We start from the raw sequence: 14,686 nt of genomic DNA on the forward strand, positions 1-14,686 counted from the left end.
AGCATGCTAAGCACTAAGACCATGCCGAGCTCCATAGACCATGCCAAGCACCAATCAAAGAAACTTCCAAAGTAACTACCGAGCCTCCTCCCATGAACTCCAAAGTAGTTATTGAGCAAACCCAAGATGCTCCTACATCAGACTCCCTAGGAAAATAGAAAAGTGCATCCCACACTTTGATGCCCAAAGAAAAATCAACAACCATCTTTATCTTCACAAAAGGCTTCCACTACAATAGGGACAAGAAAACCAATTTGCATATCATCCACATTTGCATCATTTTGTCAAACACCAGAATCTCAACCATCCAGTCAACATGCTCGCTCCTAGGAACAAATTGAACATAATTTTTTACCAAAAAATCCTCATCCACAACAACAACTAGTGAATCCACATCAGTGGCAAAAAACTCCATATTAGGAGCAATATGTAGATCTCCATCAACACATGCCAAAATCACAACACCACCAATCTCATTGCTCATAACAAGATGCTTTGCACATACAACTCATCACCAACAACAACTAGATCATCCACGACTAAGTGCTCTACAATCTCCATGTTAGATCCAACTGACTAATCATGAAAACCAACCTCCATCCCAGCATCAACAAGGTTAGCAATATCCTCAGCAATAGCCTCAAGTTGCTCTGCAGGTTCTGCATCAGACTCCACAAACAGATCAACAAAATCAAATTCTTCCACCATGACCTTGTTATACCATCTTCTCTCTCGAATAAGTCTTCTAATTGACCAGACAACTCTCTTTCATATCGGGAGACTTCAACTACACAAACATCTATAAAATTCCTTCCTCACCCTTTCTTTAACTCTATCAACCAAACTAGCTTCCAATAGAGTAGAAAACTTAGAAAACATCCTTTCCACCACATCATGGAGATTCACAATCATCATAGGGTCCAATCCTCTCAGATCCATCTTCCAAGATTTTCATAAACCTTCTACAACAAATCCTTCCCATGCCTCTTGTGATAAACCTGAATTGTTTGCAAGTCAGATCATAACTTGCCACCTCACATGAACAATCATAAACCACATCACAAGTCTAGGACCATAGATCTGCAATTCAAAAACTCTCTACGATCATCCCTCAACAAGATCAACCTTCCATCTTTGCATCCATTGATCCATCTACAAGCCCTCTAAAATTATAAGTTAGAATCACAATCTGCCACCTCACAACCAAGATATCTAGGACTCTAGAAAGAACAATACACCACCATATCAAGATCTTCTTGGATCAACTTCTCTCAACCCAAGTCCTAGTGCAAACTACCACAACTTCAGTGATCTATTTACACATTCAGGAACAACCTTCACTTTGATACCATGTGGTGCAACACAAGGCAGGAGAATCCCCAAAGGAGATGTGCTAGCCCCCAAAAAATAATCACACAACAAAAGATAACAAAAATGCAAGATTTGATACCAAATCACAATTCTTTATTCATATAATAATTGTTTACATGCAATGTGCCCAGTTGTAAGGCCTTGTGGGTTACAGCCAAATAGAATAGCAATTACAATAAGAGTTCTACAAGATCCCTCAAGATCCAATCCAAACCCAACTAGCCCAGATTTGTAACATAACAACAATTTGGTAGAAACCTCCAAGATCTCAACTTGTGCTTGCAAGCCACCAAGAAACCTCCTTGTTTCTAAATCACAACCACTAGCTCTTCTCATAAACTCACTATTCCACCATAATCATGTTGTAAACTAATTCACATTTAGAACTCTATCTACAAACTCAAGAAAACTCGCTCTTCAGCTACTCTCCAAACTTACTCCTCTAAATCAATAAATCACTTTATGAATGAATGACTAAAAGACTCCACAAGACCCCCTACTTATGCCCAACTAAGCCACAAGTTGGCCCAGAAATTACAAATTAATTAAACCCTTTGCATTAAATGCATATTTAAGCCACAAGTCAGCTCACAATAAACATTAAATACAAAATATTAACCCTTGCATTAACCCGTAGTTAACACGCGATAACCACACAAAATACTTAGGACAAGCCCCAAGTTTATAATACAGATTTAAATGCACATAGGAGAGATAACCAAGACCAAAAATAGGTCTACACAAACTCCCAAATTGATCCATGACATGATCACATGCTACATGCATTAAATGCACCACGAACTCTAGTCACCACCAACAGACTATTGAGTGACAACAAACTCCCAAGCATCACCGAACTCCCAATACATGTTGAGCACAAAAAACCATGCTGACCTCACAGATCATGCCAAGCTCCTAGACCATGTTGAGCTCCAAGACCATGCTGAGCTCCACAGACCATGCAGTGCTCCTAGAGCATGTCAAGCACCAAGACCATGCTAAGCTCCATAGACCATGTCGAGCTCCCAAAGCATGTCAAGCTCTTAGAGCATGCTGAACACCAGTCAAAGAAACTCCCAAAGCAACTACTGAGCCTCCTCCCATGAACTCCAAAGTAATTACTGAGAAAACCCAAGCTGCTCTTGCATCATAGGTACATCTAACAATGACATCCAATGATGGAATCTCAATGGTATAAGAAAAATGCACTACCACCCAAACTCATGGAGCCTAAATGGTCCACTCACACTAGGATGAGGAGATAAACTAAAGTCCCATATGAATATCAATCCACAAGTCATAACCAACATCCAGGTCAAGGAAAACCTACAAGTAATCTATCTCAAAGGTACCAAGATACAAATGACATCTACACTTGGAGACAACAAAGACACATAGGAAATCTACTATGTAAGTGGGCAAGTGTCATCACATAAGCCAACTCTAAGGTTACCCTGGCAGCCTCTCTAGACTTTGACCCCCTAGTGTCTCTATGCAACACTAGTATCCTTTCGTACAAACAAGGCATACTAACAAAGCAAGGTCACAACCAAGCATCCTCTATACTCCCATCCTATCTTGTACTAGAATTTTAAACCCATTTAAATGAAATGTTATCACTTGTTAAAATAACTACAATGGGTTACCCAGGCAACTACTTAGGGTTCTAGTCTCCATTGCAAGCTACTTCCTAATGTACACACAGATTACTTACCCTAGGCACATAAAAAGAACAACTCATAAAATCACAATTTTCACCTTAGTCCTTTACAAGCAACTCAAAACATAGTATTCACCTTAGTCCTTCAAAATCAATTGGAAAGCACCTAAAGACTGTTCACAATAATCACCTTAGTCATAAACAAGCAACTGGAAAGTATCAAAAGAAAATTGATGAAAAATCAAAGGTTACACTAGGAAATATCACCATAATCACCTCAATTCTATACAAGCAACCAAAAAGCATAAAAATATATTGATCAAAGACTCAAAGGTTACTCCAGGAAGATCACCATAATCACCTCGGTTCTATACAAGCAACTGGAAAGCACTACAAACATCTGATCAAACCCATCATAGAAAAATACATGACACGTCACCATGGTTGGGTATAAAAGATCATATTCAAAAAATCATCATGGAACAAAAACCCCCAAGCCTTTGGTAAACATCTTGATTTGGTCAAAGTACCAAGTCAAAACTTGGAACCAAAATACAAAGTAAAACATATATCATAACAAGAGTAGTTTCATAATTTTGTTTGGTTTGAAAAAAATACACAAGTTCAACTTTCACAAATAGGTTTGGGTTTTCTCATTTGCAAATTGTCATAGTAGCTAAGGTCTTTTTTCAAGTTGCAAATATATCAAAAGAGTTAACAATCCAATAAACTCACGTTGGTAGAAAATCCATTTCAGAAAAAAGAGAAATACCTTTTTAAAATCAAAATCTTACTTTTATAAACAATCTCAATAAAAATTCAAAAGTTTTGATTCTAAATATAATATTTATATATTTAAATGATAATTGAAATAAAAGCTTTAATTTAAAAGTTATACAAATCTAATAATAATCATGAAATTATTATTATTAATACTATTAAATTAAGAAAACTAATATTTATTAATAATAAATAATATTATTAATTTAATAATTATCATAATTTAATATTAAATTTTATTAAAAATACATTTAATAATTATTATACTTAATAATAATAATTTGAACAAAATTTAAAATAAACTTACTTTACTTCTCCTGTGAAGGGACGCGGCCTGCACAAAGCAGCCACAAACTGCCTTTGGCAGCCATAGACTACTTAGGCAGCCATAGACTATTGTTGGCAGCCACAGACTACCTTAGGTAGCCACAAACTGCTCAGGCAGCTGCATGCTCCCAACTACTGGCTGAGAAAACATAAAGGAGTGGGGAGGTGGGGATGGTGGCCCACCTCCCTATTTCATATATATATATATATATATCAAGACAACAATTATAACACTCCACCAGGGAACCCAAAAGAAATTAACCTAAAGTTTTACTAAGCTTGCCAACCATTTTTTTAAAAGATAACAACTTAATAACAACATATATAATATAGTGGAAGCAATAATATACACATAAACATGTACCATCAAACAAATTACAATTCTTAAGGGTCCCATGACGTCGAATAACATTTAAATTTAATTAATACTAAAACCAATATATAACACATACACATTAAAGAATAACTACAAGTACGAATCCATTTAAATAATATAAAATTATCTTGAATGCCACTTGGCAATAATCAAAATGCACAATCATCCATTGTATAGGTCACAAGGTATGAAAGGCTGAAAAAATATACATCATAAAAATAGATTACATCATCTCTAAAGATCCATGAAATAAAATACAATACAATAGCTATAACCATCTATCATAGTACACACAAATAGAATGAAAGGAATTATAGAACAGGGAACTCCAGCCATGACATCAAACTAGTGGATCTCAATGGTAAAAGTAAAAAACACTACCACCCAACCTTGTGAAACCCAAAAAGGTCCACTCCCACCATGGTGAGGAGATTATCTCAAGTCCTAAACAAGATAACAAACTCACAAGTCAAAACCAACATCTAGGTCAAGGAAATCCTGGAAGTAACGTACCTTAAAGGTACCAAGACACATATGACATCTAAACCCAAAGGCAACAATGACACATAGGAAATCTACCATGTAAGTGGGAAAGTGTCATCACATGAGCCAACTCTAAGGTTACCCAGGAAGCCTGACTGGACTCCAGCCCCCTAGTAACTCTATGTGAGACTAGTATCCTTTTGTACTAACAAGGCATACTAACGAAGCAAGGTTACAACCAAGCATCCTCTATACTCCCATCCTAGCCTATACTAGCACTAGTGGCATGGGCGACTTGAAAAATAATGACTCTTATTTATTCATTTTACTCTCATTTAATGTAGTGTTATCACTTATTTAAACAACATACAATGGGATACCCATGCAGCCTCTTTAGGGCTCTGAGCTCTATTACAAGCCACTTCTTGACATCACATACAAATAACCTACCCTAAGATTAGTAAAAGAAAAAAGTCTCATACAACCATAAAATACACATTAGTTCTTAAACAAGTAACTGAAAAGCACTAAAATATCACTGATCAAAAAACACAAGTTTCATCAATACAATCATCCTAACAAGATTGATCCAACATCAACTACACATAAACCAAATCTATGACATCACCAAAATGATAACTCAATATCACCTCAGTCCTATACAAGCAACTGGGAAGCAATCCAAAGATAACTGATTGAAGACTCAAAGGTTATATTGAAAAAGTCACACCATTCACTTTAATTCTACACAAGAGAAATTGAAAGCAATAACAAAACATCTAATCATCTTAGCATAGAACACACATGAAACATCACCATGGTTGGGTATAAAAGATTGTAACCAAAATAAACCATAACATCATCATAGAACAAAACTCCCAAGCCTCTAGTAAACATTCTAATTTGGTCAAAGAACTAAGTCAACCCCAAACCCAACATACAATAGGCAGTGTAGTTTCGTAGTTCTGTTTGGTTTTGAAAATACACATTTTTGGTTAACAGTAAGGTTCAAATTTCATTTCATTTTAAGTTTTCGACTTTAATAAGGTTTACAGATCTATCCCTTATAACTGAACTCGTTTTCACTTTTTAAATCAAAGCACACAAAATTAATGTTTTTAATAAAACTATAATAATCATTAGATTATTAAATAATAATTATTAGATTAATAATGCAAATTATTAATAACCATGATCATTACTCAAAAACCTAATAATAGTTTATTTAAAATTATTAAATAATAACTAATTTAAATTTAAATTAATTAATATGTTTTAAAACATATTGATTAAATTACTTGACAAAACTATATTTAATAACGTATATTAAATATAATTTAAAATGTATTAAATTAACTAATTAAAACTATATTTAACAATATTTACAATTTAATATTAAACATTTGATAAAATTTATATATTAAAAGAGCATATATTAAAAATTTAATATATTAAAAATGCTAATTACCAAAATTATTTAAAACAAAGCAAAGCGTTTATAAAGGCCCATCGGCCTGCCGCGGTAGAGTATTGTTGTGTTAGCAGTACCTATTACTGTTGTAGTAGTAATTGCCGCTAGCCAAGTGAAAAGCGGGAGGGAGAAAGTGGGGTGGGGGGTGGTGGCCCTCGTCCACCATAATTATTATTATTATTTTAATTTTAAATAAAACAACAAAACCCCCCCACTAATAAATTCACATTCCTCCCTTTTTTAATATTTAATAATGTAATTACATAGTAATTACAAATTACATGCAATTACATTATTTAATATATATATATTTGATAAATTCTCCAATAGCAGATTTGAGAGAGAATTTACTAGCAATCAAATGGATTTGATTAATCAACAATCTTTATTCGATTTCAAACCCTACTCATAATTGCATTTTCTAAAAATTTACCATGCAAGGGTTTCTAATCTCCAATTCTTATACAAAGATTTATGAATCGAAGAACAATAGTTTGCACACAAGGGTTTCAATCTAATTAATTCGTACAAGGACGTATTCACGAATACAGAATACAAATTTCAACATGAGGGTTTCAACCAAATCTAAAGTTCTAAAAAAAATAGATTTATCCAGACACGAAGAAGACAGGAATTTGAAAAGCGAAAAACTATTATGCGAATAACCCACAAGACTCTACCTAAATCTGATGCTAATATGAAAAATGCTTGGAGCATGCAAGTATTCCCCTCTTTTATGAAAACCTTCCTCTCGAAAATTGCTCCTCCAAAAATTGATTAAAGAAAAATGAACTCTAGATCTCTAATGAAGAGTTTTCCCCTAAATTTAGGTCTTTGATTATGCAATCATTTGAGAAGACTCATTGATCTTTATCTTTTATTATTTTATTACATTTTAAATATTCATGCACAACCTTTTTGCTAGTTAATTAAAATATCTTTATTAAATAATTTTCCTTCTCTCTTTAATTAACCATAAGACACTTTTAATATAATATTTATTAAATTTAACTAATAATATTATTTAGAGTTTATTATTAAAATAAAAATCGTAAATAAATAATTATTAAATAAAATAAATATAAAACACCAAAATTAGACTTTAATTAATCTTTTTAAATTTAATTATTTTATTTAATTACTTTGTCAATTCATTAAATATAATTAAATATTGAATTCCTTCATTAAATATAATTAAATATTGAATTCCTTCATTAAATTTCTATTAAATTAAATCATTAATTATTCCTTTAAATTTATTTAATTATAATAGAACATCGTCACAGATCCACAAGACTGAAATGGAAACCCATAAAAAAAAGTACAAAAAACTAGATCAAACTCAAGGGTTATAATTATGAATTTACGTCACTTGATGAATTCAAAAGGGTAGACAACTCAGGTACTTGTCCTACTTTCTAGGACAATTGGCTTAAGGATAGGATTCAGACTTGAGAGTTATCTCCCCTCTCTTACCATTGAGATATTGCAATACGATACGCTCATCTTGGCAATTCAAGGAAGTCGATACCTAGTACCTGCAATCTGCATAATAACAAGCATGTACATACACATATATTTTAAACCAAATAGGTAATGGTGGGAAGTGGTGCATCATGTAGATCCCGACTAACAAGTGACTACGACTCCCTCCCTCAACCATATCAGAAACATCATACATAAAATAAAACATACAGGTACACATACACATGCAAGTATAGGGTAACTATCCACAGAAAATACATATAAGTAACCCATCTAACTATCATCATGAAATAACTGGAATCACTGTATACTATTATCATCATCGAAGAACAATCATGCATACATGAAATAACTAGTACCAAAGTAACTCATCATATAATCAATTGAGTATGAAATAATATCCAAGAATCTGGAAAACAATGTCACCAATCATCAAACATAAACATAAAGCTAGCCTAAAAGAGTTCAACAATAAAACATAAAAGCAAACTAGAGGTAGGCACTACAACAATGCCTTGCACAAAAAATAAATTTTTACATATACATAATTTAAATATATAATAAAAATTGTCACAGTAATTATTTACTGTGGTAATTTTTATTTATTTTTGATCGGTAAGAGGCCGAAGCCAAGATTAATTATTATGTATTATTATTAATTATTATTTTATTAAGCACGAGTAGATTTGAACCCAAGACCTCTTCGATAAGAGGCTCACAATTTACCATTGTGTTGTAGGCTCTTGCCTATTGTGGTAATTTTTATTACTATATATATATATATATATATATATATATATATATATATATATATATATATATATATATATATATTTATTATTATTTTTAAACAACTTTTCATGATAGATCTAATTGGAAAAATGAATACAAAACTTGCCAATTTGCAAATATAATTTCTGATATTCTTTTCCAAACCTTATTCCAAATCTAAACAATTGAACAAGGGTTTCAAATTTTCAATTCATTTATAGATGTTTTTGAAAATAAAAAATAAAAAATACACAAACAAGGGTTTCAATCCAATTGAAATTCTGAATACAGATCCACAACAAACATAGAGAAAATAGAGAATTCAAAAGAAGAAACTACAATGCAAAACCCACAAGATCCTACCTGGATTTGATGCTAAAACAATGAATGCACAAAGCTCGCAAGCAATTTTCCCTTCTTTTGAAAACCCTCTTCTCATAAATTGGCTCCTCCAAATCTCAGTATGAAGAAATGAGCTCTAATTTCCTAATAAAGAGATTTCCCCAAATTAGGGCTTCGATTTTGCAATCATGCGAAACCTTTTCATTTATTATTTTATTATATTTTAAATTTCATGCACAAACTTTTACATTTAAATTAAAGTAAACTTTATTAAATTAATTTATTTCTCTCTTTTATTAGATCACAAGATGCTTTTAATAGTATATTTATTAAGTCAAGTAATAATATTATTTAAAGTTTATTATTTATTTAATTTAATAGGGTTTGAACTCAAGAATTATCTCCCCACTTTTACCATTGAGATACTGCAATAGGATACACTCATCCTAGCAATTCAGGGAAGTTGGTACATAGTACTTGCAATCTGCATAAAATCTGAGCATGTACATACACATATAATCTAAACTAAATAGGCAATGGTGGAGATTGGTGCATTATGTAGATCCTGACTAGCAGGTGACTATGACTCCCTCCCTCAACCACATCAAAAATGTCAAACATAAAGTAAAACATACAAGTACACCATACACATGCAAGTATGGGGTAAGTAACTGTAGAAACTGCATATAAATCATTCATCTAACTATCATCATGAAATAACTGAAGTCACTATATAAACATACATGTATCATAATCGAAAGGATAAACATAAACACATGAAATTACTGAGTATCAAGTAGCTCATCAAATATATCAACTGAATATAAAATAACATCTAATCAAATTGGGTAACCAAGTACTACTAATCATATAATATGATCATAAAGCTGGCCTAAAAGAATTTGGCAATACAACATGAAAAGTCAACTAGGGTAGGCATTAAAAGTAATCACAAGAAACAAAGTAAGAGAAGCAAGTTGCTTGATGTCAAAAGTTGAACCTAAAACTACTGATAAGGCATGCAAAGATGAATTTTGGATAAATGCAATGAAACATAAACTTGATTAGAAGGAGAAGTATAAGACATGATAATTGGTTTCTAAACCTAAAATAAAATTTCATTGGTACAAAATGGATATTAAAAAACAAGATGAATGAACAAGGTGAGGTTGTGAGAAATAAAGTAAGGTTAGTATGCTTGAATGATATTCGCAAAAAAAAGGTAGCAATGATGATATTTTTGTCTTATGCATCTAAAAAGAATTTCAAGGTACATCATATGGACATGAAGTCATTTCTCATAAATGTTGAACTTGAGGAAGAGGTATACATTGAAAAACTTGATGGTTTTCTATTGATTGAGGACAAGTATATGACATGCCTAAAAAAATAACCTAGAGCTTGGTGTGCAAGGTTAGATACACATTTACTGAGTTTGGGATTCAAGAAAGGTAATGTAGGCAATAATTTGTATTTAAGAACAAATATAAATGATTTATTGATCATTATTGTATTTGTTGATGAAATTATTTTTGGGGGCAATGATGAAGCTAGTGATAAATTTTCTGATGAAATAAAGAATAAATTTGAGATGTCTATGATTGGAGAAATGAAATACTATCTAGGTTTGGAAATAACACAAAATAAAGATGGTATATTTATATCTCAGGCTAAGTATCTTAAGGATTTGTTGGTAAGATTTGCTTTGGAAAATTGTAAACATGTTGAAACACCTATGGTGACTAGATGCAAATTGTCAAACAATGATGAGTCATCTAGTGATATGCAAACTAAATAAACACTCACACTCTCTGTCACACACACACACACACACACACACACACAGATGATTGGAGGATTGGAATGATTGACACATGCAAGGTTAGACTTAGCAAATGCAGTTACAATAGTTGCAAGATTTAAAGCAAATCCTAAAGAGACATATTTAGCAGCAATAAAAAGAATATTTGTATGTTTGAAAGGAACATTCCACATTGGCTTATGGTATGATATATATAATGATTTTACATTATGTGCATACGTTGGTGTTGATTAGGTAGTTACTATTGATGGTAGGAAGAGACCAAGTGGTGGTGCATTCTTTCTTGGTGAAAGATTGGTTTTTTGGCTAAGTAAGAAAGAAGATTGTATCTCTTAATCCACAACATAGGCAAAATATGTTGCAACAAAAAAAAATTATAATTAGATCATGTGTATAAAAAAAATGCTAAAAATGGCATTGGTATTAAATTTTCAGAACTTATAATTACACATTATGATAACACAAGTATTCTAAGTATGTCAAAGAATCCAATTTTACATTAAAAGATTAAACACACTATTATTAAGTATCATTTTTGAGAGAGAAAATTGTAAAAAAGGAAATTGGATTGTAATATGTGAGTACAAATAAATATACAACAGACATATTTACTAAACCTTTAGCTAAGGACACCTTTGAGTATCTCAGAGGTATGCTTGGGGTAATGCCATCACCTGATACAGAGTAAATGATGCAGGTAGTGCATTGGTCCAGTATAAGTGGAGAATGATTCATACATGTAGATGTGATTCTTGGTACTGCTCTTTAGAGTGAGTGGTTGTAATGGGTATAACTATTGATATTTCTTATGTGATGTCTTCTAACACAACGGTTTCTATTGGCACTTGGTATCATTTATTAATTGCAAATTGTCTTGATCCAATAGAGGTACTTTGATAAGGATGTTCATCAAAGGGGAAACACTTCAAATTGATATTTGGAATATTAGAACCTTTTCTATTGATGTCAAAGAAGGGGGCGAGGGTGGGAGAAACAATCAAAAACCTTTGTGTTAAGGTTGATATCAGACCATTTATAGATTGTATATGATGAGGATATTCAAAAAATTATTTAGAGGGAGTTTGTTAGGGAAATTGTATATGTTGATTATATTCAAAAGATTGTTTTGATATTAATGAATTTTTATCATATGTTCCCCTCAATGCCAAAGGGTAAATTGATAGGAATATAGGTTTTTTTGGCACATGGATATTTTAATTATGTATTGTATTAATGACAAGTTTTGTCATTGATGTCAACATATATTCTTGAGTTTATGATAGACCAAGATTTTGTACATCATAGAGTTTATCAACGAAGTTGGCAAAGAGAAAATTAAACTATGTGAGGTTAATCTTGTGTTCATGGATGAGTATAGATCCTACATCTATAGTCTCTTATGTTAATGTTGATGTTTGGCTAAGTCACAGTTCATTTGGTGAAGGTTGGTAGCAAACCTGTGAGAAAGAAATATTGCCAAAGATAGATGTTAGAAAAATGGTTTTATCTTTTAAATGAAGTGAAATTAAGGTTATAAATCTTGGATTTTGGTTGAAGACATGTTCATGAAGCTATGTTTGTGAATTCAAGCTCTAGAGATCATTTTGGAGAGGTCAAGAAAGTAAAACATGCAATATGTTCTACTGGCAGTTGATTATATTGATGTAACATGTTGATCTTTATTTTCTTAATTGTATTGTAATATATGGGAACCTAACTTTAATATTTTTAATGATGCTCTGGAAGGTGTGTATGCCTTAGTGAGGTCCTATGTAATCAATTGTATATTGGGGAAGCTTTAATGGGTTGACCTAATTATTTATTTCAATAGGATATAAAGGAAAGATGTTTTCCTTTGGTTGGATATTATAGTGATGATATGTGAATTGTTTGTATGTTGATATGATGCAAGCTTGAAGGAAAGATAATTAGGGAAAAATAAAGATTGATGTTGGTACATGGTACTAGGATTCAAAGGAACTGTATCAGAAATTGAGTTGCAATACAAGTGGGTTCCATTAGGCATACCAAAATATGATGATGGATATATGACTACTAAAAATGTGGAAAGATAATAAATCAAACCAAACATAATACTTGTAACTTAAACACTCAAGACGAGCTAAATGGAGTGCACCAAACTCTATTGATTTTCTCTTTGGATGGTGAATGAATGTGGAATTCTCTTACAATCAATACAATAATGAGACAAAGCATGGAATTAATTTAAGCATGATAACAATGTGGTCAAGTGGGTTTCTAGATAGATTTTGACGTAGTAATGGTAGCATGAAAGTGAATAATTTGTGAAGAGAGAAGGCTCTAATTTATAGAAGAGGAAGGATGAAATAGAATGTTGAGATCAAAAGCTTATGGAGAATTGAGATTAGAGAAAAAAAAAGGTGAGTTAGCTTAGGTTCATAGCATTATGACAAGTACTATAGTCTTGGGAAGAACATTTGGCATGAGGAAGAGGTTAAGGTGTTCTCACATGTATGAGGAACCTTAGAAGAAGAGAAAAGTGGAACTTGGACACTTTTTTAGAAAAATGCAAGAAGTCTAGGGAAGGAAATATGACAATTGGATGGAAGAAGAGATGGATATGGTGGCTATGGTGAAGATGTGATATCTCCCACATGTGAGCACCAAACATTTTATTTGGTTAAAATGTGAGTTGAGAAATGAGAAGGATGGAAAATAACAATTACATATCTATTTGGGAAAAAGGATTCTTACATTAGGCTAAAAGCTAAAAAGGTTCGGAATCATGAGAATTACCTTAGTTAATTAGGAATTTATCAACGAAGGTAGATTTGGGATAAATAAAAGACTTAGTCAAAGATTTAGTTTAATTAATTAGAAGTAATTAAATCTTAGGGGGAATGATAAAAAAGAGATTAATTAATATATACTAATTAAACATTAGAAGAATAGGGAAAATATAATTAATTAGGTAAAATAATCATATTAGTAGTTGAGAATAATCAATTAAATTATGTTTGATTCATCATTAGGCTTAGAAGAATAATTAGCAACATGAATTATATTAATTTGCATAGCCAAATTTAGGATGTCTAGAGTAGCATTACTTTATCAAGCTCTTACTCACATATGACTTCTCATTTATGTAAAATCATTATACTCACATATTGAATATATCGTTAAATTTTTTATTGATTGACATTAAAGGGTTAAGAGATAATATTTGATATTAGTAGGAATTTGCTAGGCTGCACCTATAATGCATTAAATGTGTGATTTTAAGATGTTTTAAGCCTTATTCTTATGGTATTTGATTGACCAAAAATACAAGCAAATTTTTGATGTGACATATAAAATATTTGGAAAACCTTATAGATTAAATCACCTCATTTATTAGTCCCCACGTTATATATAAGGTAGGGAACTAATGTTCCTGTTGGCCTCGATCAGTACTAGTTTGTGTAAAAAACAAATACCATATTCCAATGTTTCTAAGGTTGGATTTTAAAATTTTTTGAAGTTAAGGAAAGCTCAACCCACAATGCCCAAGAATCACTTGCATGCAAAAACATGTCATAGAAAGAGAGAAGCAAAGCTATGAAGGCTTGAATTTAGTCCACAGAAGATGAGGCATTCTTGATGTACAAAAGATAAATTACAATTGTATTGAATGAATAAATTGCAAAGAGAGATCGATCCTTATAAAAGGAGATCAAAACCCTAAAAGGTAACTAACCTAGGTTGCATTAAATTATTAATAAAATAATTAAGTATTATATGCCTAATATTTATCTTAAGTAAACTAGAGATAATAAG

The sequence above is a fragment of the Cupressus sempervirens genome, chromosome 9 (assembly GCF_028749045.1).
Source record: "Cupressus sempervirens isolate cs-2001-9-10 chromosome 9, ASM2874904v1, whole genome shotgun sequence".
Taxonomy (NCBI): domain Eukaryota; kingdom Viridiplantae; phylum Streptophyta; class Pinopsida; order Cupressales; family Cupressaceae; genus Cupressus; species Cupressus sempervirens.